Source organism: Acomys minous (assembly GCF_964271855.1).
Source record: "Acomys minous genome assembly, chromosome: 13".
NCBI classification, from domain to species: domain Eukaryota; kingdom Metazoa; phylum Chordata; class Mammalia; order Rodentia; family Muridae; genus Acomys; species Acomys minous.
The window spans coordinates 69,290,847-69,315,104 of record NC_140495.1 but is presented as its reverse complement, the minus strand read 5'-3'; the positions used below and the strand labels follow the sequence as shown (position 1 = coordinate 69,315,104).

General features: G+C 45.9%; 1 protein-coding gene and 1 long non-coding RNA gene across 6 annotated transcripts in view; one reads left to right on the top strand and one right to left on the bottom strand.

Moving 5' to 3' along the window:
- The window catches only part of PAQR8 (progestin and adipoQ receptor family member 8), a 227,069-nt gene extending 203,119 nt beyond the window's left edge, over positions 1 to 23,950 (bottom strand). For 2 of the 3 annotated variants that reach the window (XR_014774010.1, XM_084754857.1), the window contains exon 1: positions 23,811 to 23,950. The gene's annotated coding sequence lies outside the window, so the exon portion shown is untranslated. Of the gene's footprint in view, positions 1 to 23,235; positions 23,406 to 23,810 lie in introns of those variants that run through there. The other variant, XM_084754858.1, reaches the window with a different exon arrangement.
- Positions 13,392 to 18,252, top strand: LOC311581898. Of its 3 annotated transcripts, none has more exons than XR_014773919.1 (4): positions 13,392 to 13,582; positions 13,850 to 13,962; positions 15,227 to 15,420; positions 16,419 to 18,252. It is a non-coding gene; the product is annotated as an uncharacterized lncRNA (long non-coding RNA). The 3 variants fall into 3 exon arrangements; XR_014773920.1 differs by having other exon boundaries at positions 13,813 to 13,962; XR_014773921.1 differs by having other exon boundaries at positions 13,392 to 13,962.
- Positions 23,951 to 24,258: the final 308 nt, after the last annotated feature.

The window sequence follows — 24,258 nt, the reverse complement described above, 5'->3', positions numbered from 1 at the left end:
GAACGGAACACCAGAGGCCAGGGATTTCTTTCTTCCTGTCTCTCTGCCACTGTCTCCTCCATTCCCCAGTGTGTGTGTCTGTGTGTATGTCTATATGTATGTGCATGTGGTCTGGGTGTGTATGCGTGTGTGTGTGCTTGTGTGTGTGTGTGTGTGTGTGTGTGTGTGTGTGTGTGGTTTATTTGTTTGGCACAAGGTTTCCCACATGTTCTAAGAGAGCCTGGAGCTCACTAAGTAGCCGAAGGTGTTCTTAAACTTACACGGCTACCGTCTTGACACAGCATGCTGGGGGCCTCAAGGGACATTGGACATCATCTGCAGCTCCCTATGCACTGTGACTTTCTCTTTCATGAACTTCTGGTTCTCCTGCCTCTGGGAACCACAGTACTGGTTCCCAAGTACTGTGACTCAGGCGTTACCACTCATGTTCATATTCTTCATTTTAAAATTATTAAATAGTTCAAGTGTATAGAAATATAGACAATAAATGGGAGTTTGCCAAATCTTAGCATGAGTTAAGTGTGTGCAACTTTCTATTAATTAATCTCCCTGTCTGGAAGATAGGTATAGCTGAAACCTTTCTCTCCCCAGCAACACACACACACACACACACACACACACACACACACACACACACACACGAGAGTAGAAGAGCTGCCCCTGCCCCTTGCCAGCTGCAGTACTCAGGAGAGCGGCCCCACATATTGAGGGAGCTGCAATGAGGATACAAGCACGGGAGAGCTGACCCTGCCACTTGTCTTCTGTGTGGTGGCATGGACAAAGGAGAGATAATCTCTTCCTCCCTCCTCCCTCACCACCTACAGCAGGCTGGAGACCTAGCTCCGGGGTCATGAAAGCAGGAGAGTTGGCCCTGCCCCTCACCAGCTGCAACACGTGGGAGCTCAGTCCCTGTACCTCACCTGGGCAGCACAGTAGAGATGACCCTGCATGTGGGGGTCATAGGTGAGGTGGCTCCAAGGGCATGCGTGTGGAAGAGCTAGCCCTGTCTCTTGTCTGCTGGGTGGTGGTATGGATGGAGTGATCCCCTCCTCAACTTTCTTGTCCCTCACCATCTATGGCAGATGGGAGAACTGGCCCCAGGGTTGTGAGAGTGGGAGAGCTGGCCATTTCCCTCACCATCTACAATCCAGAGAGCAGGCCTTGCACCTCCAATGAGTAATAGGGTAGAACTGGCCCTGGTTGTGGGGGTGGGGTGGGGATAGGTCTGGTGAGCCAACTCTGAGGGTGTGAGAGTGAGAGAGCTAATAGGTTGCCCAGCTCAAATATCCCTCTGGCCCCAGATCCAGAGCTTTGAATTGGCCTACCCCAACATCTACCTCATCGATGGAGTGCATGAAGGGGTGGAACTAGGTATTCAAAACTACAGGATCTCTATGACATAGGGCAAAAACAGGAGACCAGAGAGGAGTCCCAGTGAGTTTCCAATATGGATAGAGTAGCAGAAGGCAGAGGCCTCGTACCAGACCAACGAGTCATTGTAACAAACATTTGCAAGTGAAGAAGTGTGGACAAAAGGGCACACTGCGGGACACACTGTGACACACCACAGCCTCCACACTAAGTATTTTTTTTTCTTTTCTTTTCTCTGTGGTTGAGGGAGGGTGCAAGGATGGAGGGCAGATACAAGGGGAAAGAGAGATGAGTGGGATTGCGATGCATGATGTAAAGTTGACAAAGAACCAATAAAAAGTTTGAGAAAGAAAGAAAGAAAGAAGAAGACAAAAGAGAGAGAGAGAGAGAGAGAGAGAGAGAGAGAGACAGGAAGAAAGAAAGAAAGAAAGAAACAAAGAACAGAAGAATTTTGTTCACAAGCGAAAGGAAACTTTAGACAGTCAAACATTAGGTAGATTGGTTACAAAAAAACTAGAGTAGGAGGCCATTTTTTTTGTTTTTTTGTTTTTTGAGACAGGGTTTCTCTGTGTAGCCTTGGCTGTCCTGGACTCACTCTGTAGACCAGGCTGGGCTCGAACTCACAGCCATCCACCTACCTCTGCCTCCCGAGTGCTGGGATTAAAGGTGTGCGCCACTGCACCTGCCTAGGAGGCCGTTTTTAAGGTTGGTGGTATGTTTTTTCAGTCAATCAACTATGATTGCTATAGTGTAGAAAGGACACATAGTGAAAGAAAAGAACCGGTATCTACCCTCATCCCATGCCTGAAGTGTTGTTTCAGAACCCTTGGCTAAAAGACAGGATTGTGGGAGGGCACAGTCATTGACCATCCATATGTGTTAATTAGTTCCTCAAGTTCAGCAGTGTGCACTGTGGCCAGGCACCTTCCTTATTTCAGAGCAGAGATTCGTGCTCAGCACACACTATCATTGTTACATCTAGAAAAATGATACAAAAAGTGACTTGTGGGAATCAGTTCAAGACTCCAAATGCTATCAATTTCTTCCAAATTCTGTGATAAATACCAAGTATTGTCTTAAATGGTGTTAGATTGATACCTGTTTATACTGGCCTTCTAAATTCATGATATGGATTTTTCTAGGCTAGGGGGCTCACCATTCCATGCCATAGGATTTATTAGGTAAAGAGTAACTGAAATGTGCATATCTGAGCTCCCTCCTTACTCAGGAGTTGACAGGAAGGTCAGCTGAAGCTTTGCAAATCTCAAGCTTAGGAGGGGCTTAAAATTCATACGGGAAATGAATGTTTTCTCAGCTCCCAGGAAGCCAAGACTCCTTGGGCTAAATCACAACCTGCAGGGATAAGATGACAGAGAGAGAGAGAGAGAGAGAGAGAGAGAGAGAGAGAGAGAGAGAGAGGAGAAAATCACACCTCTGTTGTTGTTGTTTTTTTTTCTTCTAGGCTATAGTATGACTTTAAAAAGGGTCAGACATAAGAACAAGCGCTTATCATTACAGTAACCTGACCTGCGGTCTCAGGTGGCATCTCATTAAAGCCAGTGCAGGTGCCACCTGAGCGCCCGGCTTGTCTTTCTAATCAAGGTGAAATGCATCCAGCCCCAGCTTCAACATCAGCTGCCTCCCAGTGCCACTGCTTGATCTCTGTCTGGGCTTTTGCCACAGCACCCATGGGCCCTGGAAGATGTACACAGAAATTACGATTACTACAGCTGCCAGGAGACGAACAATTCCTTCTGGGCCCTTCCTCAGATCTCCCCTTCTCAAGGAGTTAACCCAGCTGCCCTCTTGATTTAAAACTGTTTGACACTCCACCTGGCACCCTGCTGTACTCCTTTGTTTAATTTTGGATTTATCCCCCCACCCCCACCCCATACCTTATGTATTACTTTCTTTCTCTGTCTGTGATCAAGTACGTAAAATTTACCACCTTAATCCCTTTCTTCGCCTCCTTCTCCTCCTCTTCCTTCTCCTCCTCCTTCCACTCCTCCTTTTTTATAGTCTCCTTATTTAGCCCAGACTAGCCTCAAACCTCCTGCACAGGCTTCTTCTAAAACCCTAGAATCCCAAGTACGCACCCCTGATTCCAGTGTCTCTCAGAACACAGTTGAGCACATTCATTTGTCTAAGCCAATCTCCACAATTTATTCATTCTCTCCTTCAAAACAAAAGCCCGCCGGGCGTGGTGGCGCACGCCTTTAATCCCAGCACTTGGGAGGCAGAGGCAGGTGGATCACTGTGAGTTCGAGGCCAGCCTGGTCTACAAAGTGAGTCCAGGACAGCCAAGGCTACACAGAGAGACTCTGTCTCGAAAAACCAAAAAAACAAAACAAAACAAAACAAAAACAAAAAAACCACAAAAGCCCAATAGCTACTGACCAACCCTCTCCCCTTCCTTCTCTTTGGTCCCCGGCAACTATTTTTTGGTTTATGGACTATTCCTGGGACATCACCTTCATGCAATCATAACCTTTGGGTACCTGACATTTCACTTGGCACACGTCTTCCCTAGTTTCACCCCTGTTAGTAGCAGGTTTCAATCTTTTTCTTCTTTTAGGGCCAACATTTCATTGTGTATATACCTCACCCTTTGTCTATAGGTCAATAGACACTCTCACCTTTTGGCTATTGTGAGTGATACTGCTATGAATGTGGGTGTATAAATGTCTTTTTAGTACTGTGCTGTCAATGTTTTCATACATACAGACCCTGAAGTGGGGTTTCTGGATCATAATAATTTTATTTTTAATATCTTGAGAAGCCACCAATACCATCTTCAATGGCAACTGCAATTTTTTTTTTATCCCACTAGAATGTCCAAGTTTCTGCACATCCTCAATATTTATTTTCTGTTTTCCTTTCTTATAAATACTATTTTATTTTTCTCAGGACACTCCCACCCCTGCATGTGTGTCTGTGCACCACATGTATGTAATGCCTCTGGAGGCCAGGACAGGGCATCTCAGAGTCCCTGGATATTGGAGTTCTACATGTTCGCGAGTGGCCATATGGCTCCCAGGAACTGAACCCCGGTCCTCTGGAAGAGCATCTGGTGTTCTTAGCCACTGAGCCCCATTTTCTTAAGTAGCAGCCATCTTGTGCATTATGTTTCGTGTCTGTTCTCCCAAGCCTCTCTGCTGGCCCAGACCACAGGCCTCCTCAGCAAAGAAATGCTTGTCTGTTGTGTTCACTGTCTCACCCTTGCCTAGAGCAGTACATGGTTTATAGTCGGTGGCCGGTGAACAACAGTCTCTGTATGAAGGAATATGGGCCTGGTAAAGGAAGCCTGTAATGCAACTGGTTCAGGAGGCTGAGGCAGGAGGATTACAAGTTCCAGGACTGCCGGAGCTGGATCGGGAGCTCACATATAACCTGGACAATTTATCAAACTGTGCCTCAAAGAGAAAGCAAGAAATTGGCTGGGGATGTGCTCAGTGGTACTGCCCTGGACTGGCATACACAAGGTTTCCATTTAGTTCCCAGCACAAAAGCAAGAACAAACCAGGAATGAACCGACTGAGTAAGAGAAATACACACAGAAGTGGACCGTTCTTTTTCTGGTTCCTATGTCCAGTCTCAGTGCTGCTTTGATCATGGTGTTGCTGAGGTTTATGTTGATACATTACCTTTATGTAAGACACTTTGGGCTTTTGGAGAGAAAGCCTCTTTTTAACACACAGTTAGTGAATGTTTAATATGTGCCATTACCAACTTCACTATTATTCTTGAATCTGAAACTCATGGAGTTTGGGGTTGTGGGGGAGCTCATAAGAATCTGGCAGGGAAACCAAAGAGAGTCTGTGATACATAGAAAACTGAGCTATCATCCACTAAGAGGCAATGCCTGCTGCCCACCTGACATCTCTGCTGACCTGTAACAAAGATATTTCAAGCTGAACATTCCCCAGAGACAATCAAACTTCCCAACTAGCCTACTTCTGTCCCATGTTCCCTATCGTCTGTCTGTCTGTCTATCTATCTATCTATCTATCTATCTATCTATCTATCTAATCTGTCTATGTATCTGTCTATATCTATATTTCTATATCTATAAATATATATACAGATAGATAGATAGATAGATAGATAGATAGATAGATAGATAGGGTCTCAAGTAACTGAGGGTGGCCTCAAAATTCCCACACAGCTGATGAAGGTCTTGAACTCCTGATCTTCCTGCCTCCACCTCTCACAGCCGTTCACTACCACACCCAGCGCTCCTGTACTCCTGCCCGAGGAGATGCGTCTCCTCTCTCCTCTCTTCCTTGCTCAGCACCGTCTCTCTCCACCTGCAGATAAATCACCATTGTGACCCACAGACAGTGACGGCTCAACCTATGCTGGGCACAATTTGAGGTCCACTGCATGCATTAACTCTTTATTCCTTTTAAGTAGATGAAATTAACATCTACTGCTTTTTAGCTGTGATCTAGATAAGAGAACAAGTTGAGCCCTTTGTCCAAAGTCACCAGAGAGGAGGTGTCAGAGCCGGGAATCACCTGGCTTTCCAGCTCACTCCCTAAGCTTCCGGGCTATTTCGGACATGCTCTCTGTTCCAAGCTTATTTACTGGAACTCACCACAGAGTGTCTACGTTTACTTCCTTCCATTGATATGAGAGCGTGATTCTAACAAGGCAGACCTGTCTACATCCTCCTTCTCTACAGAAACTTTGGACAACGAAGGTAACAATAGTCAGCCGTAGTAGACTGTATCTACAGTGGCTCTAAGACCGCTGGGATGTGAAGAAGCAAAAATCCCGATAGCACTCGATTTTCCTGCATTTTGATGGATACGTCAGTAAAAATTGAACCAAAGGCTGTACTAAATAAGCATTGCGGGAAATCCATTCATTAATGTCAAGGAGGCACATCTGTGATAAACATCAGGTTTTGCTTTTTTTTTTGGAGGATGTATTGATCTTGGAAGGGAAGTAGGCGGCGAGGCAGACAGCCCAGCCCCTGCTCCTGTCACATTAAATGAAGCACAGACTTAGAATACTCCACAGCTTTGCTGGCCCCAGCAGTGCCATCTCTAAACTAAGAAGGGGGCCGGTCACATGTCAGGGCTGCTGAACTGCCTGGCTGCAGGTGTCAAGACCACTACAGCGTTAGCACATATTATGTCTAATTTTCATGTTTATTCTGTGTCTAGTCACCCATACTACATCAGATGAACATTCAAATGAGATAGGTTTTAGCAAGATGTCCTGGCTTGTGCCTGCACTCCTAGCCCGGATCTGGCTAAGGCAGGAGGACAGCAAGTTTGAGGCCAGCCTGAGCTCAGACTCTGATCCTGTCTCAAGCAAAGCAAAGCAAAACTAAACAAAGCTTCGGTTTTAGAACCAAAAGGGCACACTATAACGGCCCCAAGTCCCCTTCAGCAGACAAAGGAGGCAGCACCAACAGAAGCTGTTCGCAAGTCCAAACCCCGGGCTAGGAACAGCCAAGTACTCAGTGTTACCAGGAAATTCAAGGTCAGCATTGCAGCTCCATTCCCATCACCCCCGCGCTGCCTTTGACAAAGCATTGTCCTATATTCTGGAGAGCTGCATTCATTTCCCCAGCTCACTGTTTCGGCCGCACACAGAGTCCAGTTACTTCAACCTCCCCAAATGGTGTCTGCACTTTTCCCTTCTCCCTTTTGATGGCACCGAAAAAAGACAAAGAAAAGAAACAAGAACAGTGAGCCTGAAGTGATTTTGGCTAAAGACTTTTAGATAAGCATTCCCACGTGGGAATATACAGCCTTCATAGAGCAGGGAGCACCCTCTAAATCCTACCTGGCTTCTATAAAATTACCCTTAAGCTACTTGGTCTGACCTATATGGGGTTTTGCCTCCTCCCTTCTCTTTTCTTAGTACACAATTGAGACTTTTCAAATGGCAGAGCATCTCTGTCAGTCCTTGCAGCCAAACCAGGTCATCTTCAAAGAGGCTGGGTTTGACTTTGCCTTTAAAAAAAAAAAAAAGAAAAGAAAAGAAATATGTGCTTGTGAGTAAAACAACAAAAGCAAATCTCAGGCATCCCGGAGACAGCCTGGCACCCTCTGTCAGTCTTCCTAGGGGCAGGCAGTCCTTGTTAGGCAAGACCTGCAAGGTGGGAATCCTTTCTAGTGAGCGCAGACTCAACTTAAACCATTCCTATAGCTCAACGGGTGACATGGGTTACATGAACTATTGCCAGGGGCACAGTAAAGAGCTTCGGTCAAGGAAGTCTCATATTCTTTCTCCCCCCACCCCTTTGGTTTTTTGAGACATAGTTTCTCTGTGTAGCTCTGGCTGTCCTGGAACTCACTCCGTAGATCAGTCTGGCCCCAAACTCAGAGATCCGCCTGCCTCTGCCTCCTGAGTGCTTGGATTGAAGACATGGGACGCTACTGCTAAGTCCTATTTTCTTAACACTGCAATTTCTTTATATAAAAAAACAAAAAACAAAAAACAAAAAACAAATAATGCTAGCTGTGAAAGAGTTAGCTATAACTGGGCACTAGATTTTTTTTGCTTTCTTGTCTCAAGAAACCACAGTGAATCTAAATCCAGCCAGATATATGATGTCTCCCATTGATTACGGACTCTGTCAGGACAGGCTGCGGGGGTAGGAGTCGAAGGGGGGGTCTGGCTTCCTTCTGCCTCTGTGAGCACTGCCATAGTTCTCTTCCTAAAAGATGGCTTTATTAAAGGGGGTGAGGTGGCACATGACTGCAATTCCAGCCTTTGGGAGGCTGAAGCAGGAGGATGGCCAAGAATTAGAAGTCAGTCTGGGTTAAATAATGAAAACCTATGTGAAAACCAAACAAACCAAACATCAAAATATAAGAAGAATGGCCATACCTAGTCTTACTGATTACTCGGTCAATCTACAATTTCTTGAAGGACCTACTGTGCGCAGAAAGGAAGCACTCAAAGCACGAACCGTATAGGAAAGGTTACCATTGAAAATAGCCTCTCTTCAGCTGGGCTTGATGGTTCATGTGAGTTCCAGAACAGCCAGGGCTACACAGAGAAACCCTGTCCTGAAAAAATAATCTTAGCTGGGTCTGATGGTGCACCAGCACTCTGTGAGGTCAAGGACAGCCAGGACTACATAGGGAAGCCCGGTCTCAACAAACAACAAACATCTCTCCTGACATCTGTTTTCCAGAAGTGTCTTGGCTTCCTTGAGTGGTAAAATCCCCCCATCATTTGCTCTCATTCTCAGGACCACTTTCCAAATGCTAAGGAAGGAACTAAGCACAGGCCAAGTCTGGCTTAGCAAATGGCACGCAGATTTCACTGTTCTTATCATTTGCCTAATAAAGGCTTTCTGGAGTAATGAGGGATGCCCCAGGTCCTGCCCAGGCATTGGTATTGTGACTAAAATATCTACCATAGGCACTTATGGGATGCCAGTGTTGAGGGAGCTTTGGAACAGAGCTGTGGTGTCAAGCCTAAGCCCACTCTACTGTCAAGTGTCTTATGGGAATTGTTTTGCCCATTAGACTTTTTAAAAACTTAGAAACCACATCAATAATGAAAAACTACTTAAAAGTGTTTGCAATAACAGATGTTGAAAGGGAATACATGTCAGGGCTAGGGAAGACATCTCAGTGGGTATACAGTTCTTGCTGAGCAAGCATGAAGACCAGGGTTTGGATTCCCAGATCTACATAAAAAGCTGGGCCAAGTGGCATGTGCTGATAACACCAGTGCTGAAGAGGGGAAACAAGAGGATCTAGTTGTGTGCGTGTGGGCATCCATGCACACTCGTGGGTGAGTGCCCGTGTGTATGTGTGTGTGTGTGTGTGTGTGTGTGTGTGTGTGTGTGTGTCAGAGAGAGAGAGAGAGAGAGAGAGAGAGAGAGAGAGAGAGAGAGAGAGAGAGAGAGAGACTGGCCATCTAGTCTAACCAATCAATAATGTCTAGGTTCAATGAGAGACTGTCTCAACATCTAAGGTGAGGTAAGTGATAGAGGAAGACACGTGATCTCAATCTCTGGCCTCTGCACATGCACAGAGGACACACTCACCCTCACATACACGTGCACACCCACATACACCCATGCACAGAGAAAAAAGAAGAAGAAGAAAAAAGAACATACATATTTCCTGAAAGGGACCTTGACTAAGGAACTAGTTGGCATTTTTCATGAAGGGCATGAGTGGAATTTGTTCTCAGCCTCAAGAAATGCATGACAAAATACACCCCATAGTGCTCCCCAGTGAGGGGCAGAAGAAGGCACTGGGCAGCCCCCCAGCAGTTATAAAGCCTCTGTAATGGAACTGGGCAGGGAAGAAGGCAGGGGAAGAAACAACTGATTCAAACACTGGCAAATGTCAGCGATCTCAATAAGAAAAGGAAGCAGAAAAATCAATATGCTGCTTGTTTGATGGGAGCAACTTAGATTTGAGGCAGCAAACATGTCTTGACCGATTGATAAATGGGATTTGTTGCTGCCTGCGGTGTCCTTAAGCATGAGGTGGGCAGAGCGGATGCCTCCTAAGGGAAGAAAAAGCATAGTTCTTTGCTGGTTCATCCACCCCCCTAGGGGCTGCTTAGGCGGGGCCTGCCAGGTCAGGCCTCTGGAGGGGTAGAATCCACCTCCCTCGATCTTCTTTGTTTTGTCAGCCAACTGGCTCCCAGGTGGGGGAGACATTTCTGGCAGTGAAAGCAGTCCTCAGCAGGCAAGAGACCTAAGAAAAGGCCAGGGAGTGAAGGCAGCCATGTGACTCGGGGAGGCGAACACAATTAGCAGTGCCACAGACAAGCTGAAAAGCCTCGGTGGGAAGAGCGACTCCCTCTGCCAAGACAGAAAAGCAAAGCAATGGAGAATTCATTTGAAAAGGATCTGTTTCGTTCCCTTGGTAGCCGCAGCCAATAGCAGTCACATTTCCTGGTACATCCCACCTCGGTGTGGATGTCTCCAGCATTTCAAACTATCATGGCAAGAGTTTGCCTGCTTCATCAACGCTCCTCACTAAAGAAAACCCATTAGTATTTCAAGGCCCAGTCCTTTCTTTTCTGAGGATGGTATGGGAGCCTCTCACAGCCGTCTGCCCATGTGCTTACAGAAACCCAGTGTGCAGCACCGGCTGGGTAACTGAATGTGTGGAAACCAATGTGGCGATTATCTTTCTGGAATTCAGTCACAGCCCTGGAAGTTTGCTTCTCTGAAGATCCGGTCCTTTAGTGTGAGGATTAGCTATCCATCACTTCCTTCTAAGCTAGGTGACCTGAGCGTGTCTGTTTATGTAGTCTCGCTGTGTCTTTACTTTACAACATAAATCATAAAGGTGCCCTGTTAATAGGGTTGTTGTGAGGGTGAAAGGATTATAACAATGAGCCCTTATCTTTTAAATCACATTTCAGAAAATTGACAAATGATATGTGGGGTGTACTTCAAAATAATCTGGAGGTAAGGTTCACGAAAAAAACCAAACCAAACCAAACAAACAAAAAAAACCCACCACCACCAACAACAAAACCCTTGGCAGTCTGGGTGTGGTGTCACACATCTTTAATCCCAATACTCAGGGAGCAGAGGAAGGCAGGTTTCTGTGAGTTCAAAGCCAACCTGGTCTACACAGTGAGTTCTAGGACAACCAGGAATATGTAGAGAGACCCTGTCTTAAATCCTGCCTCCCCAGAAAAAGAAAGAAGGAAAGAAAAAAAGGAAAGAATAAAAGAAAGAAGAAAGAAAGGAAGGAAGGAAGGAAGAAAGAAAGAAGAAAGAAAGAAAGAAAGAAAGAAAGAAAGAAAGAAAGAAAGAAAAAGAATGGGGAAAAGGTTACTGCCATTCTGTCCCAAAATATTTATAATGCAAATTTAAGAAAGAGAGTACAATGTGTTAAAAGTCTTCAAACAACGCATACTTGTGTGCTCAATTAATATCATCTGTTAGAGATCCGGGAGGGTCTCACAGGCTTTGTGTACAGTCAGTCATCGGGAGTTGAGCCTGCCTCTGGACACCACACAATGGACATGGGTGGATGCACTGCAGACTTCACTGTCACGTGAAGCCATCCATGACTGCCCAGGCTTTCTGTTTGGAAGTTTGCTAACACAACTGAATTCATTAAGAATTAGTCAAAACATGCCCATACACATAGCCACAAAGAGCTATAGATTCACTGTGTTTTCAAATAGTTGTTACCCCAACCCAAAGCAAAACACTTCCAAATGTCAACAACCCTGTGCAGCTCTTTGACGCACCGATCTGCGGGATTGCAGGCATGTGAAATAATGGAATGAAAAATGTGTACTGAAGACTCCCTCCTAACCGTACCCTATGCTGCTGCTCGATTCAGGGAACCACTTACACCAATTCAGTTGGCACCAGAAATGCTTTAACTTTGGGAATGTCTTCGATAAGGTGCTGAGCTGGACAGGAAGCCGTACCCTGAAGTAATTCTAAGTTGGATAGTCAGGGGGACCTTAACTTAAAATTAAATCAGCATTTTCCGACCACAGGTCCCATCATTATGAAAAAATTTGTGGTGCCAGCCCTGATACAAACCAACTTGGCTTGTATGGAAACTGGGATGACAGCTCTCTCATCAAGTTGCTACAGGGATTAGAGAAAATACAAATAAAATACATTGAACCAAGCCTGGGGCAAGGCAGTTGCTTGGTACATGGTGCTGTGGTGTGCCTTCATGCAAGAATAGCCATATTATTATTTCTTTTGGAGTTCAGTTAGTATGTAAACCCAGTGGTTCTCCAGGCATAGTGATATATCATAAGCACAGACACTCCAGTATTTTCTATTTCTTATGGCAAGATTTTTTAAAAATTATTATATTTTTATATATACATTTATATTATTACACATAAATAAAATAAACTACATACAGCAGGAAGAACCATGAAACAATCAGGAATTATATAAATGTTACATTCATAGTGACCCGGCTATATGTATTTGGCAAACTTGAAGAAAACATCTTTCCTATCTTGGTGAGTCTAAAATTCTGAATGAAAATCAATATTTATCATATCATCTCTATTAGCTTAAAACATCTATCTAGACAGAAAAACATCTTAACCCCTAAATAAATAAGCTTAATTTAAGACTAAACTATCTGGTCTTCAACCCCATCAGAGACTTGAGAAGTGAACCGGAAGTGCAGGTTAGCAGCTTCCAAAGTGAGAAGATGACAGAGACAGTTTGCTGCCTGAACAGTCACCCAAAACTCTCTATAATGTTGGAGCATCATCTTCAGCCTTCTGGCCCAATATATCTGAAAGACATATTTGTGAGGCAGGAACTATTGAGGACTTGCTTACTTTGTCTTGGCAGAGTATGGCTGTGGACTCTGCCTATATCCAAACTTGCCCAATTTTAGGCAGAATTCTGTCTGTGGCAGAAACGAGGACATTTTGCCCAGTGGCTTGTTTGCCACATTTGAAGCCATCTCCATAAGGAGGTTCTTTGATGCTCATCATCTTCTTTGAGGCAGGCTGGGTGTTGCCAGGAGTTAACCTGTCTTATTGTCAAAGAATCTTTAAAATAATAAAAATATCTTTAAATGCCATATTCTGTAGGTCTCTGAGGATTTCAAAGACCTTATCTAACTGTTTTACCTCATCTACCTATAGAAGCATATCTATCTGTTAAACCTAGGATATATATTCTTGTGATAAAAATAGACTAGTAGTTGACATGACCATGATTTGATCAATTAACAAATAGCTTGTATTACTTAATTACCCAGAACACCCTACAATGCCACTTTCAAGGTATTGGAAGTAAATCTTGTATTAGAATTGAACTGTGTGGGTACAATACCTCATATTAGAATAGAATCTTACGGCAAGATTTGTATGGAGAAGGACTGAAAGGTGGGAGTAAGGAGGGAAGTTACAAAGAAAAGGAGAGGATGGGAAGGAGGTCAGGAACCCTGTGTATCAGGAACTGGGGGGAGTGGGGGGCTGGGGGCCTGGGGTGGGGGGAGTGGGCGGAGAGGGGCGGGGGTTGTAACCTGAGAAATACCAAGAGCACTTCCCAAATTAATCCGAACCTCTTGTGCAGAGAAGCCAACCTTCCTGACATGCCACCCAGCATCCACAGCACTCTGGAATCTGCCTGTGCGGCACTTTAATACTGTAGCCATTTCAGTATTAGCCCATGCAGAAAATGAACTCCCCTTTCCTGGCAACTCAAGAGAATACTGCTAACACTGCGGCTTCGCTGAAGTGCACGGCTCAGGAAGCTAAGGTGAGATTTCTGCACTGAATCTGTTTCTGCAGAACATACGTTTTGTAATTTGTGTAGCCTTGCCTTCCGTTGCTGATTTCATGCTGCCCTCTGCTTGTGGTTTCCCCGATGCTCTCTTGAACAAGTCCAAGGGGAAAACCAGAAGACAGCTTTCCCCAGGAAAAGGGTGGTTCCCCACAAGGCCATCGTCTGTAGCAGAGTAAAGCATGTTTGCTCCTGTCCATCTGCAGTTGGTTTGAATAAGCACAGCCTTCCTCCACTGTCCAGGCTGCAGCTCTAGTGAAGATTCCCTTGAACAAAAGGATGTGGTTCCTGTGGATGGGGCGAGCACACAGTTTGAAGGCGCGAATGGAAAGCTGCGAACACTCTCTTACTTGAAGGTACAGAATGTGCTCTCCTAACTTTTTCACCTCTTAATCTTTGACAACAGTAGCTGAGAAGGATAAATGTCACCACCTCTGCTGCTAGCTGGGTGTCAAAGTCAACAAAGAAGCCTCTTAAATCGGTCACCCTCACCCTGGTCTCCTGCACCTTCATACACGCCTCCTAAGGCAGGGGCTGATTAAAGTCTGAGAATCAGGTTGGCTAGACTAGGAGGCACGCCAAAGTCATTTTAGGTTAGCACTTCTTAAAATCTGAATTACTACTCCACCTATGACATATTAGAACGTATCATAATTATTATTATTCATTCATTCATTCATTCATTCAGTGATTATTGTTCTGATATAGTATTGAATCCTCTTCACACAGGAAAACAGGGCTAGACCGTGATAGATAAGTCTTTCTTGTCAGTTTGACTGGACTTTAGAACCTCAAGGAGAGATCCACACCTCTGGCCATGACTATGAGAGTGATTGCTGGAGGTTTCACTTAAGTCCCAACCCTGAAATGCTGTAATGATCTGATGGGCTGCCATGCCACAGCCAATAAAAAGGGGGGAATGGGGAGCAAGCTGAGCCCTTCTCCCCCCCCCCCCCTCCTGTTTTCCAACAGTAGATGCAATGTGACCATCTGCCTCATGTCCCCGAGGCCAGGCTTCTAGGTCATGATGGACCACATCTCAAATTGGGCACCAAAATAATCTCTACCTTTTTATTTTCCCAGTTCTGTGGGAGCTGGAGGCAAAGTGCATGTATGTGTGTGCACATGTATGTGGGTGTACATGCCTTTGTATGAACTTGCAGAAACCCAGAACTCAATTTGGAGCACCTTCCCCAACTTGCTACTTTTTGAGACAGGCTCTTTCATAGAACCTAGGGCCTCACTGTTTTAGCTAGCCCGGAAGGTCAGCAAGGCCCCTGAAATAACTGAGTCACTACCGTCACCACAGCACTGAGACTAAATGCTTGCCTTGTGTCCTCAATGCTTCTGCCCAGGCACCTGAGACCTACTGAGCTATCTCCCAGCCCTTTTCCTTCTGTAGGCAGCTTCTGTCACGTAGTTCATCACAGCCTTGAGAGTCATAGCTAATGGAGTCTGTTAGCCCTGTGGATGCTTATTACTGTCCCGTAGGCATGCAAAAAAAAAAAAAAAAAAAAAAAAAAAAAAAGAACTACCTTCCTTCACCACCAAGGGCTTATCTCAACCTGACTGTCCAACTTGCTTAACTTGTTACAAAGCGCAGTTTCTTCACGTTTGCAGGGAGGAGTCCTTTATAATGAAACAAACGTGAGATAATGTGCCATTTATTTAAGCTATTCTAAACTTCTGAGTGGGTAAATGACGACTGCCCTACTATTTACTGGTAGTCCTTGTTCGGCGCACAACCCATGATCTTTGAAGGCCAAAGAGGAAATTATTTCAGGAGAGGAAGGGGACCAGCACGAACGGCAGAGGTGGGAGAAGGAGGGAGGGAGGGGGCACACAAAAAAGAATTTGTCGTCCCAACCCCGAGGGCAGTGTTGTCTCAAAGTTGTCTCTAAACTGAAGCCCCCAAGAGAAGCAGAGATTGCTTTTCTCCTCATCATTGCATCCACAGTGATGCAAGCTTGTACACACTGTCACGAAAGCAAAAGCCCAACGGAAACAATACTTTTTTTTTAAGGTTTAATGTGTATGTGTGTGTGTGTTGTATGTATGTATGTGTGTGTGTGTTCATGCGGGTATGTGTGTATATGTACACCAATGTACATGTGGAGGCTAGAGTTCATATCAGGTGTCTTATTTCTTGAGACAGGACCGCTCAGTCAGAACTTAGAGCTCACTGATTGGCTAAGCTGGCGAGCCAATGAGCTCCAGGGATCCACCTGGCTCCATGATCCTTCCACCCTCACCCCCCAGTACTGGGTTAATAGTGGACACCTGTACACATAATTTCTCATGGGTTCTGGGGACTAACACGAGTCTTCATTATCTTATGGCAGGCACCTTAGCAACAAACCAATCTCCCTGACCCTGTATTTTCATTTTTGTTTTCGATTTTTGGTTTTTCAAGACAGGGTTTCTCTGTGTAGCCCTGGCTGTCCTGGAACTCACTGTGTAGACCAGGCTGGCCTCAAACTCATAGAGAGTTCTGCCTCCCGAGTGCTGGGATTTAGGGTGTACGCCACCACTCCCAGCCACCCTGTATTTTCTATTTTGTTTTCTTCCTTCTTCTTTTTTTTTTACTTTTTTGTTTTTGTTGGTTTTTGAGGCAAGGACTCACTGTCTTGCCCAGGCTCGGCTGGGAACCCATAGCAACTCTTTTTTGGCTTCAGCTTTCCAAATGTTGAGATTATAGGCATGAGTCACCACAACTCAGGCCCCCTTGCACACACACACACATTTTTGTTTGCTTGCTTGCTTGCTTAATGCAGGTCATTAATCTCACAAGGCAATGACCCTTGACTTTCAGAATCATCTGAGAAGCATTTAAAAAATCTGATACCTAGGCCCTGCCCAGAGTTTCCCAAGGGGCAGTTTTTGGTGGGGCTGGGACACTCCCAGGTGTGTCTTTGTGCAACAGAAACAGAGCTTCAGCCCCAGTAGTTTTGAGCTTTCAGCTCTAAAGCCAATCTTACGTATATGCCTGTCTATGAAGCGCGGTGCCGTCTCTGGAATGTGCCCTACCCCCACGCCAGGGAAGAGCTGCCTACTGACCACTTACCCACATGACTCCAGATGGAAATGAAGAAAACAGCAAGGACTAGAAATCAAAATACAACCCGGGCTTTTCCCTCCTAGAGGGCAGGGCAGGCCGTGCAAGGCCAGAATTAAGTGGCTAACAGTAATTTGCGGAAAGAAAAAACGACTCCTGCAAGAATTCCTTGCTGAGGGAGAAGGGGCTAGGGAAAAGCAAAGGGACGCAGGCAGGCCACCTTGCCTGCTCACACCACAGAAGCCTGAATCCTGGTGGAGAAGAGTCTTCATGAAGAAGAAAAAGAAGAAGAGCCTTTAGTGCCGGGAGGAAAGCACAGCAAAGGGTCTCTTGCCCTGGCTGTCCTCCTTGGCCGTGGAAAGGCTAGCTGGAAAGGAAAGGCCTTTCATCCTCATGTCATCTCATGTCTGGGGACTGTCCAGCACGACCTGCAGACTACACTCAGCAGTCTGGCCAAGCCTGGGATAGACCTCAGAAGGAACTGCTCATCCATGTCTGCCCTACTTTGGGGCACATGGGTGGATCATGGATTCTTTCAGTACACAGGTTAAAGACCCAATGCTGTGTCTCTTGGAAGAATGGAGCCAGGATTTTTGATCCAGATCTACTAATTGGTCATATTAAAAGTGATGGTTTATTGGTACCCTCGGTACCTAAGCATTTCATATAAATTATCTCTTCGTTATCTGCATTGTATCTACCTTGTCTGAATAGCGTCTGAATAGCTTTATAGATATTCACACCGAGGAGCTCACCCAGGGTGGTGCACTGAACACCTGGTAGTGTCAGGATGCTGGCACTGCCTTACTCTGACACCAGACATGAGGTTCTATCCTAGGGCTTCTTGGCATTATTGACAACTTAGACTGACATTTAGACAGCTCTGTGGTGAGAAGGACTCTCCAGTGCTTTATAGGATGCCTAGCAGCATCTCTGGCCTCCCTTCATCAGAGGCCAGCAACAACCCTCCCTATGGCTATATAACAATCAAAAAGGTTTCCAGACATGGCCACGTCTCCAGAGATGAGCAAGAGTAACCTCTCTCCTCATTAACGGCTGCCACTCTGAGTTGAGGCACACTATGTATTGGTTTCCTAGTGCAAGTACAAGGGCCATTACTCAGAAGAGGAACTGCAAGAACAAACCAAACCAACAAAAAACCACAACACCCCACTCTTCTCCGGCGGAATATGATATTACAATAATGCAATCTCTTACTACGAGGTCTCCCCGTGTAGCACAGGGTGGTGAAGACTTCACAATTCTCCTGTCCCTATCTCCTGAGGGTTAGGGTTATAATGAGCACCACCACACCCGGCCCCCAGGTACTTTGATAATATCTCCCTTCAACCAAAGAGCTAAAGCACCTCAAAACTAGATTATTCACAGGAGAACTACCTGCTTAGCTTTCTCCAAGAAATAGAGGTGGGAGCAGGAAACTGTGACGGCCATTCTTCATTGGGGGGGATCACCTAGGAGAAAAGCCAGTGGGTGTGTCTTTGAGGGCTTACCCACAGGGGTTTAACCAAAGAGAGAAGACCCATCCTGACTATGGGTGTGTATGCCCATGCTGAATAAAAAGGGTCTCAGACTGAACAAAAAGAAAAGCAAGAGAAAGGGAAGTGAGCATCAAAATTCATCCCCCCGCCCCCCGCCCCCCACCCCAGCTGCTTCCGGAAAGCAGAGTTCTTGGCGCTCCCGCCACCACACTAATGACGGAGATGTACCGCTCGCTCTCTTGAACTGTGAGCTAAATAAACCTCTCCTTAAGTTGCTTTTATTAGTTTTATTCTTTTTTGTCTCAGCAACAAGAGAAGTAGCTGATACAAGAACATTCCGTGGAAGTCATATTCATCCTTGGCACAGCAAGTAATTAAGAGAGAAACCCTTTGCTAGTACATGCTCTCAAGACAGTGTACAGCACATATGTGAGCTCTGGAGAGGCAAAGCCCACATCCTATCGCCATCTACAATGCTGGCACTTGCTGGCCTCCAAGCTCTCATAAAACACTGAATGGGTTACGAATTAGGATGTTTTTTATAGCAACTCCTGCTCATTTGAGTAAAATTAGTATCCTGTCTTCCTGGTTTTTACCTGAATAGTAAAATCCACAGAAAATTTTAATGTCAATATTTACAAAACAGCTAAGAATCGAATGAAAAGCTGTTCTTCTTTGTCCTTACCAAAAAAAATCTTTAAAAGCATAGTGAACTCGTATTTTAATAAAGAGGAATGTTCATTGGAACCATCCCTCTCAGTGCTGGAGACGTAGCTCGGTTGGTAGACCAGTTGCAGAGCACTGATGAGGACCCAGGCAGCATCCCCAGCACCACGTGGACCAGGCACAGTGGTAGCAGGTGCCTATAGGTCTAGAACTCATGGTGGAGACAGTAGGATCAGAAGCTGAAAGTCATTCACAGCTACGCAGTGAGCTCTAGGCTGGTCATTTCAAAATAAGTGAGCTATATGTAATTCATTGGAAGGGAGAGAGGGAGGGAGGGAGGGAGGGAGGGAGGAGAAAGGGAATTTTTATTGAATGGGAGTAGGAGAAAAGTGCTATAGTAGAGACTTTTAAATTACCCTTTCCTTTAAATTCCACTACGATGCTAAGCTGTAATATACAGCCATAACAGGAATGTTCACATCAAAAACATCTAAATTAAAATAAAGTGAAGCCAGGTGCGGTGGTGCATGCCTGTAATCCCAGCACTCAGGAAGGCAGAGACAGGAGGATCTCTGTGAATTGGAGGCCAGCCTGGTCTACAAAGTAAGTCCAGGACAGCCAAGGTTACACAGAGAAACCCTGTTTCAAACAAACAAACAAAACAGACAAAAACAAAAACACTAAAGTAATATTAGTCTCTAGAAAAATCGTAAATATTCACATGAACTCAGAAGAATTTTAATAATACATACCTACTAATAAATCATTTTAACAACAAAAATATACAGACTGCACTGAATACTTATTCTGAGTATTCTTTGTCAGGCACAGAATTTAAAACTGTTTAAGCACAAATCCTATTTAGTCCTCACACATCCATGGGGCCCATGCGTGTTATTATTTTCATTTTAAAACATATGCCATTTGAAATTAACACTATTATCTGTACGGTAGAAAATGAGGCCCAAAGATGTGACAAAAGATGCCCAAGAACACATCTCTGTTAGAGTCAGGGCTTGATGGTGTGAGTTTTTCTGCTACTTAACCTAAGATAAGATGGAGGGTTTAAGGGCAGTGAAGAGGGAAGAAGAGCTGTGCTCAGCTGCCTTCCCACACTGTGTGCCCTGGCATCCTTATGCTAAATGCATTTTCAGAAGCCACGCCCTTCCATTTGCCTCTACATAAGTTAAAAATCAAAGCTCAAGCCCTGCGCCTAAGTATGGGGAAGTATGGCTTTCCGGGTACGTGTGTGTGTGTGTGTGTGTGTGTGTGTGTGTGTGTGTGTGTGTATGTGTGTGTGTGTGTGTGTGTAAACTAGTCTCCTATTTTACTGCTTGTGAAAATGTGCAGCAATAGGAACTGCCCAGCAGAGAATATCAAGGTGAAAAAGAAACTTATTTTCTCATGGCCTAGCACATTATAAGGTTTACTAATTGGTATTTCTAAGCCATTTTTCCTACATATACTATAGCATAAACACCTAAATAAAGGCGGTACTTTTATTTAGTTGGATTTTGGGGTTGGGGTCTAACTACATAGTTTGGCTTGAGCTTGTTATAAAGATCGGGTTGGCCTCCACCTGCTTCTGCTTCCCCCGTGGTGGCATTAAAGGCCTGTGCCACTATACCTGGCTGGTTTGGACCTAACATGTCTTCCAGTTAGGTCCCATCTAAACGGCTTGGCCTGCAGTACTGGGAGGTTGTGAGGGAAAGGGTTAGTGGGAGACTTTCTTTAAAAGGCCCTGCACCCTTCTCTGTATCTCTTCTCTCTCTCCGACGAATAACTACTATGAGGTGAGTAGTTTTGTTGTGCCATGCAGTCCCACCCCTGCTGATCTGCTTTTTCACAAATCCCAAGTAGACCCAAACTCACAAGTGGTGATTCACAACCTGTGGGTTGATACCCCTTTGGGTTGCATATCAGATAACCTGCATATCTGATATTTACATTAAGATTCATAACAGTAGAAAATTACAGCTATGAGGTAGCAATGAAATAATTTTCTGTTTGGAGGTCACCCCAGCATTAGGAACTGCAGCAAAGGGTTGCAGCATCAGATTAGGAAGGTTGAGAGCCACTGCTCTAAAGCTTTCCCGGGGTTGTTCACTCTTGCCTCTAAGTTGATTGTCTCAGGGGTTTTTTTGCTGCTGTCATAAATCTGATACAACTTCTGAGCAAGCACTGATTTAAAACAAAACAAAACAAAACCACGTAATGTTTACTGGAAACCCTCCTTTGAACTGCCACTCCTTCAAGACAACCGTCATTATTTTCATAGTTGATTTTATAACCCCAGTCCTCCAGGAGCCCAAGTTGGCCTCATTCTGCCTTCAGCTCTGCCAACTGCAGGTCTGCAGGCACTGGGGCAATCAGCAAATGAGCTGCAGTAGCTGAAAGCAGGTCCAAAGCAGGCGCTCCGGGTCTATTCTCAGCAATGACAGCATCACTAGATTTGGTACCCAGCTTGCCAAGGGAGAAATATTCGTTTGAATGTATAAATACAGACACGTTTATTTTAATATTTGGATTAAAATTTGAAAGCATCAAAAACGTGAAAGCATCAGCTGGCTCTATGTCTGACGTGAATAAGCACATGGCTGCAATACTGATGTGGCCGACTCTTGATGCAAGGGGTCAGGCCGTTCAACAAGTTCTACGTATGCATTCGGTGCAGCAAATCTAGTCCCAATATGACGGCTTGAAATGAAAGCGAGTTTTTTTCTGTACGTTTGCATAGTTATTGAAGATTTCTCTCTCTTGATGGAAAAGGGAAACGTAAAGCAAATAGATTAAAAAGAAACACCAACACCAACAAAACAAAAAACCCAGACTGGCCTAGCCATGGTGGATCACGATCCCAATACTAGGGAGGCAGAAGCAGATGGGTTTCTGTAAGTTCAAGGCCAGCTTGGTCCTACCTAGTGAATTCCAGGCCAGCCAGGAATACACAAAGTGCCCTGTCTAAAAACAAAACAACATAAAAAACCAGACCCACTAAATGTTAGTTTCTAGGATAGCTCTGTGGGGTTTGGGGCTATAGTTTGGGAGTAGAGCACTTGCTTACTATCTGCTAGGCTCTGTGATCTCCCGCAAATCAAAAAAACCTAACCTAAACCTAAATGTGTTGGCACACACTTGTAGTCCCAATGCTTGGGAAACGGAGACAGAAGGAGTAAGGTTGAGGCCAAAACTGGGCTATATGAAGCAAAGCTAACAAACAAACAGACTAAAAAAAACCAGCCCTGGCCCTCAGCTTTCCTCAGCATCTCAGTGTGTACTAGAGGATGAATCTCTTCTCACAGCCCAGAAGGAAAGATATTCTTTCCCAAACCCAAGCACCTTCTCAAGCAAAGAAATCACAGAGTTCCCGTGAAGCAGTTATTAGACCCATATTAGCTCCTCACCACAAATAAACAGCAATATGGGGTAGGTCAACAAGATGCTCAACATTACTCTAAATGAGATGACTTGTGCACCCACGATAAACATCAGAAAGTGGACCGTGCTAAGATCAGGGTTTTAGATGCGCACTCAGATACCTGACCTCTGAGATGCCAGGGACAGAACAGTAAAAGAGTGGAACAGCCCAGACATGGGAGTAGGCCTTGAATAACCGAAACAGGGCAAATGTGGATATTGCCTTTCGTAAAGGTAACTTCTTATTAACCGCGGGAGAAGGAACCTTCCCTAATACAAGCACCTACTAGAGGGCACGAGAGCACTGAAGTTTGCCTGTGGAGTGCAATGTACTTGCCGTCCTCCTCCCGCTCAATTTTTCCCCTCAGAAGCTATCTCTCACTGAACAAAAACACATAATACCCGTGGATTTTAACTCTACACACACCTACACTATATGAGTTCTGCCCAAAGCACACGAGGCAGATATCCCTCACGTATCTGAAATCTCACTCCACGACTATTCCTTTTAGCTTTTAGCTTAGACCAGAAATACGAGGTGCAACTTAAGACAAAATGCTTACCCGGACCAAGGGTCTCTCTGTTATCACTGGGTACCTACAACTGCTCAGAAAGTTGAGACACTTGGCTGCTTCCAGCTCCTGGCAACTGGTCATCCTTCCGCTAGGTCCTAAATACTCCTTGGCTGGCGAATGATGGGTCCCCATTTATCCTGTCTAGGTTTCCTCAATCTGCTGTCAAGGGGATATCCTCTTAAGGTGTCCAAGACCACCTCCACTGAAAGACAGCATTCCCGTGGCTGAGATATTCCCAGCACTGTCTCTCAGGCCATCTCCACTCCTTTGTGATTTCCCATCCCTCAGTCCACTTTACCTTCCTAAATCAGCGGCCATGGCTTTCACCACACTAAGTTCTTCGCAGTGTCTCCTTGGAGACCCCCCTGCTCCATCCTTTACAAGTAAGAGGTCTCGCCTCTCTCGAACCTTACTTACTCTTTGCGGAGTTCCCATCTCTTGGGCACCCTTCCGTTTTTCCTCTACTCCGCATTCCCCTCCGGGGTTCCGTTCCCCTCTGCCCAAAGGAGGGCGCCCCAAGAATGCACACAGGACTTTTCCCTCCTCTAGATCCGACCTCTCTGGCTCTCTAGGCTCACACATCCTCAATTCATGGTCGCGACATCTACTTCAGCCCAACCCCTCGCCGCCCCCTCCGTCCCCACCCCAACCCCGCTCTCCAGGCTCCCACCCCCAAGCTCCTCACCATCACAGTCCGGATTCCCAAGCCCCAGCCCCTCAGGGCTCTGCAGCTCCGCAGCTCAGTCTGGACTGTCTGCCTTCCGTTCTAAAAACCGGGGTTGAAACTCCAACATCGAGTCCCAGCCCCAGCCCCTAGGGTCAAGGCACCTAGCACTGCAGGTCTACATCCCTCCTGAGGGTCAGGTCAGGCGCTCCCCAACGTCGAGATCCTGATGTCCCCGCCTCCCCGCTCTGACAGAGGCTCCCCAGCATCGCAGTGAAGACCAGCACCCGGCCGGCTACCAACCACCCCCGACCCCCACGGGACTCACCAACACCAGGCACGGCCGAGCTCCGGCCAGCCGGACTCCGGTCTCAGGCTCCGGGAGAGCTCCCTCCGAGCCGCCCGGACAGCCGCGGGCTCTGCACCCGAGAGCGGCCAGGAGGAGGGGACAACCCCGGCGGCGACGCCCAGCTCCGCCCTTTCCCGGCCCAGGAGGAGGGCAGCACAGCCGGGTGCACACCCCGCTGCTACAGCCGCCGCAGCCAAGGAAGTTGACTGACGCCGCTTCCTTCCTCCCACCTTCAGATCCTTACCACCCCCCACCCTTAACTGTAAACCCCTGGGGGCTTGAGACAGCAAGGGATGCAGTATACACTCTGTGGTTTTCCCCAAAACCATTTTCTATGTCCCTCGGGAGGAGGGGAGGAAGAATAACAAACTTCATCTGCCATTTCAGGAGCTGACTCCAATTCTGACTTTTCTTTTCTCTCATTGCC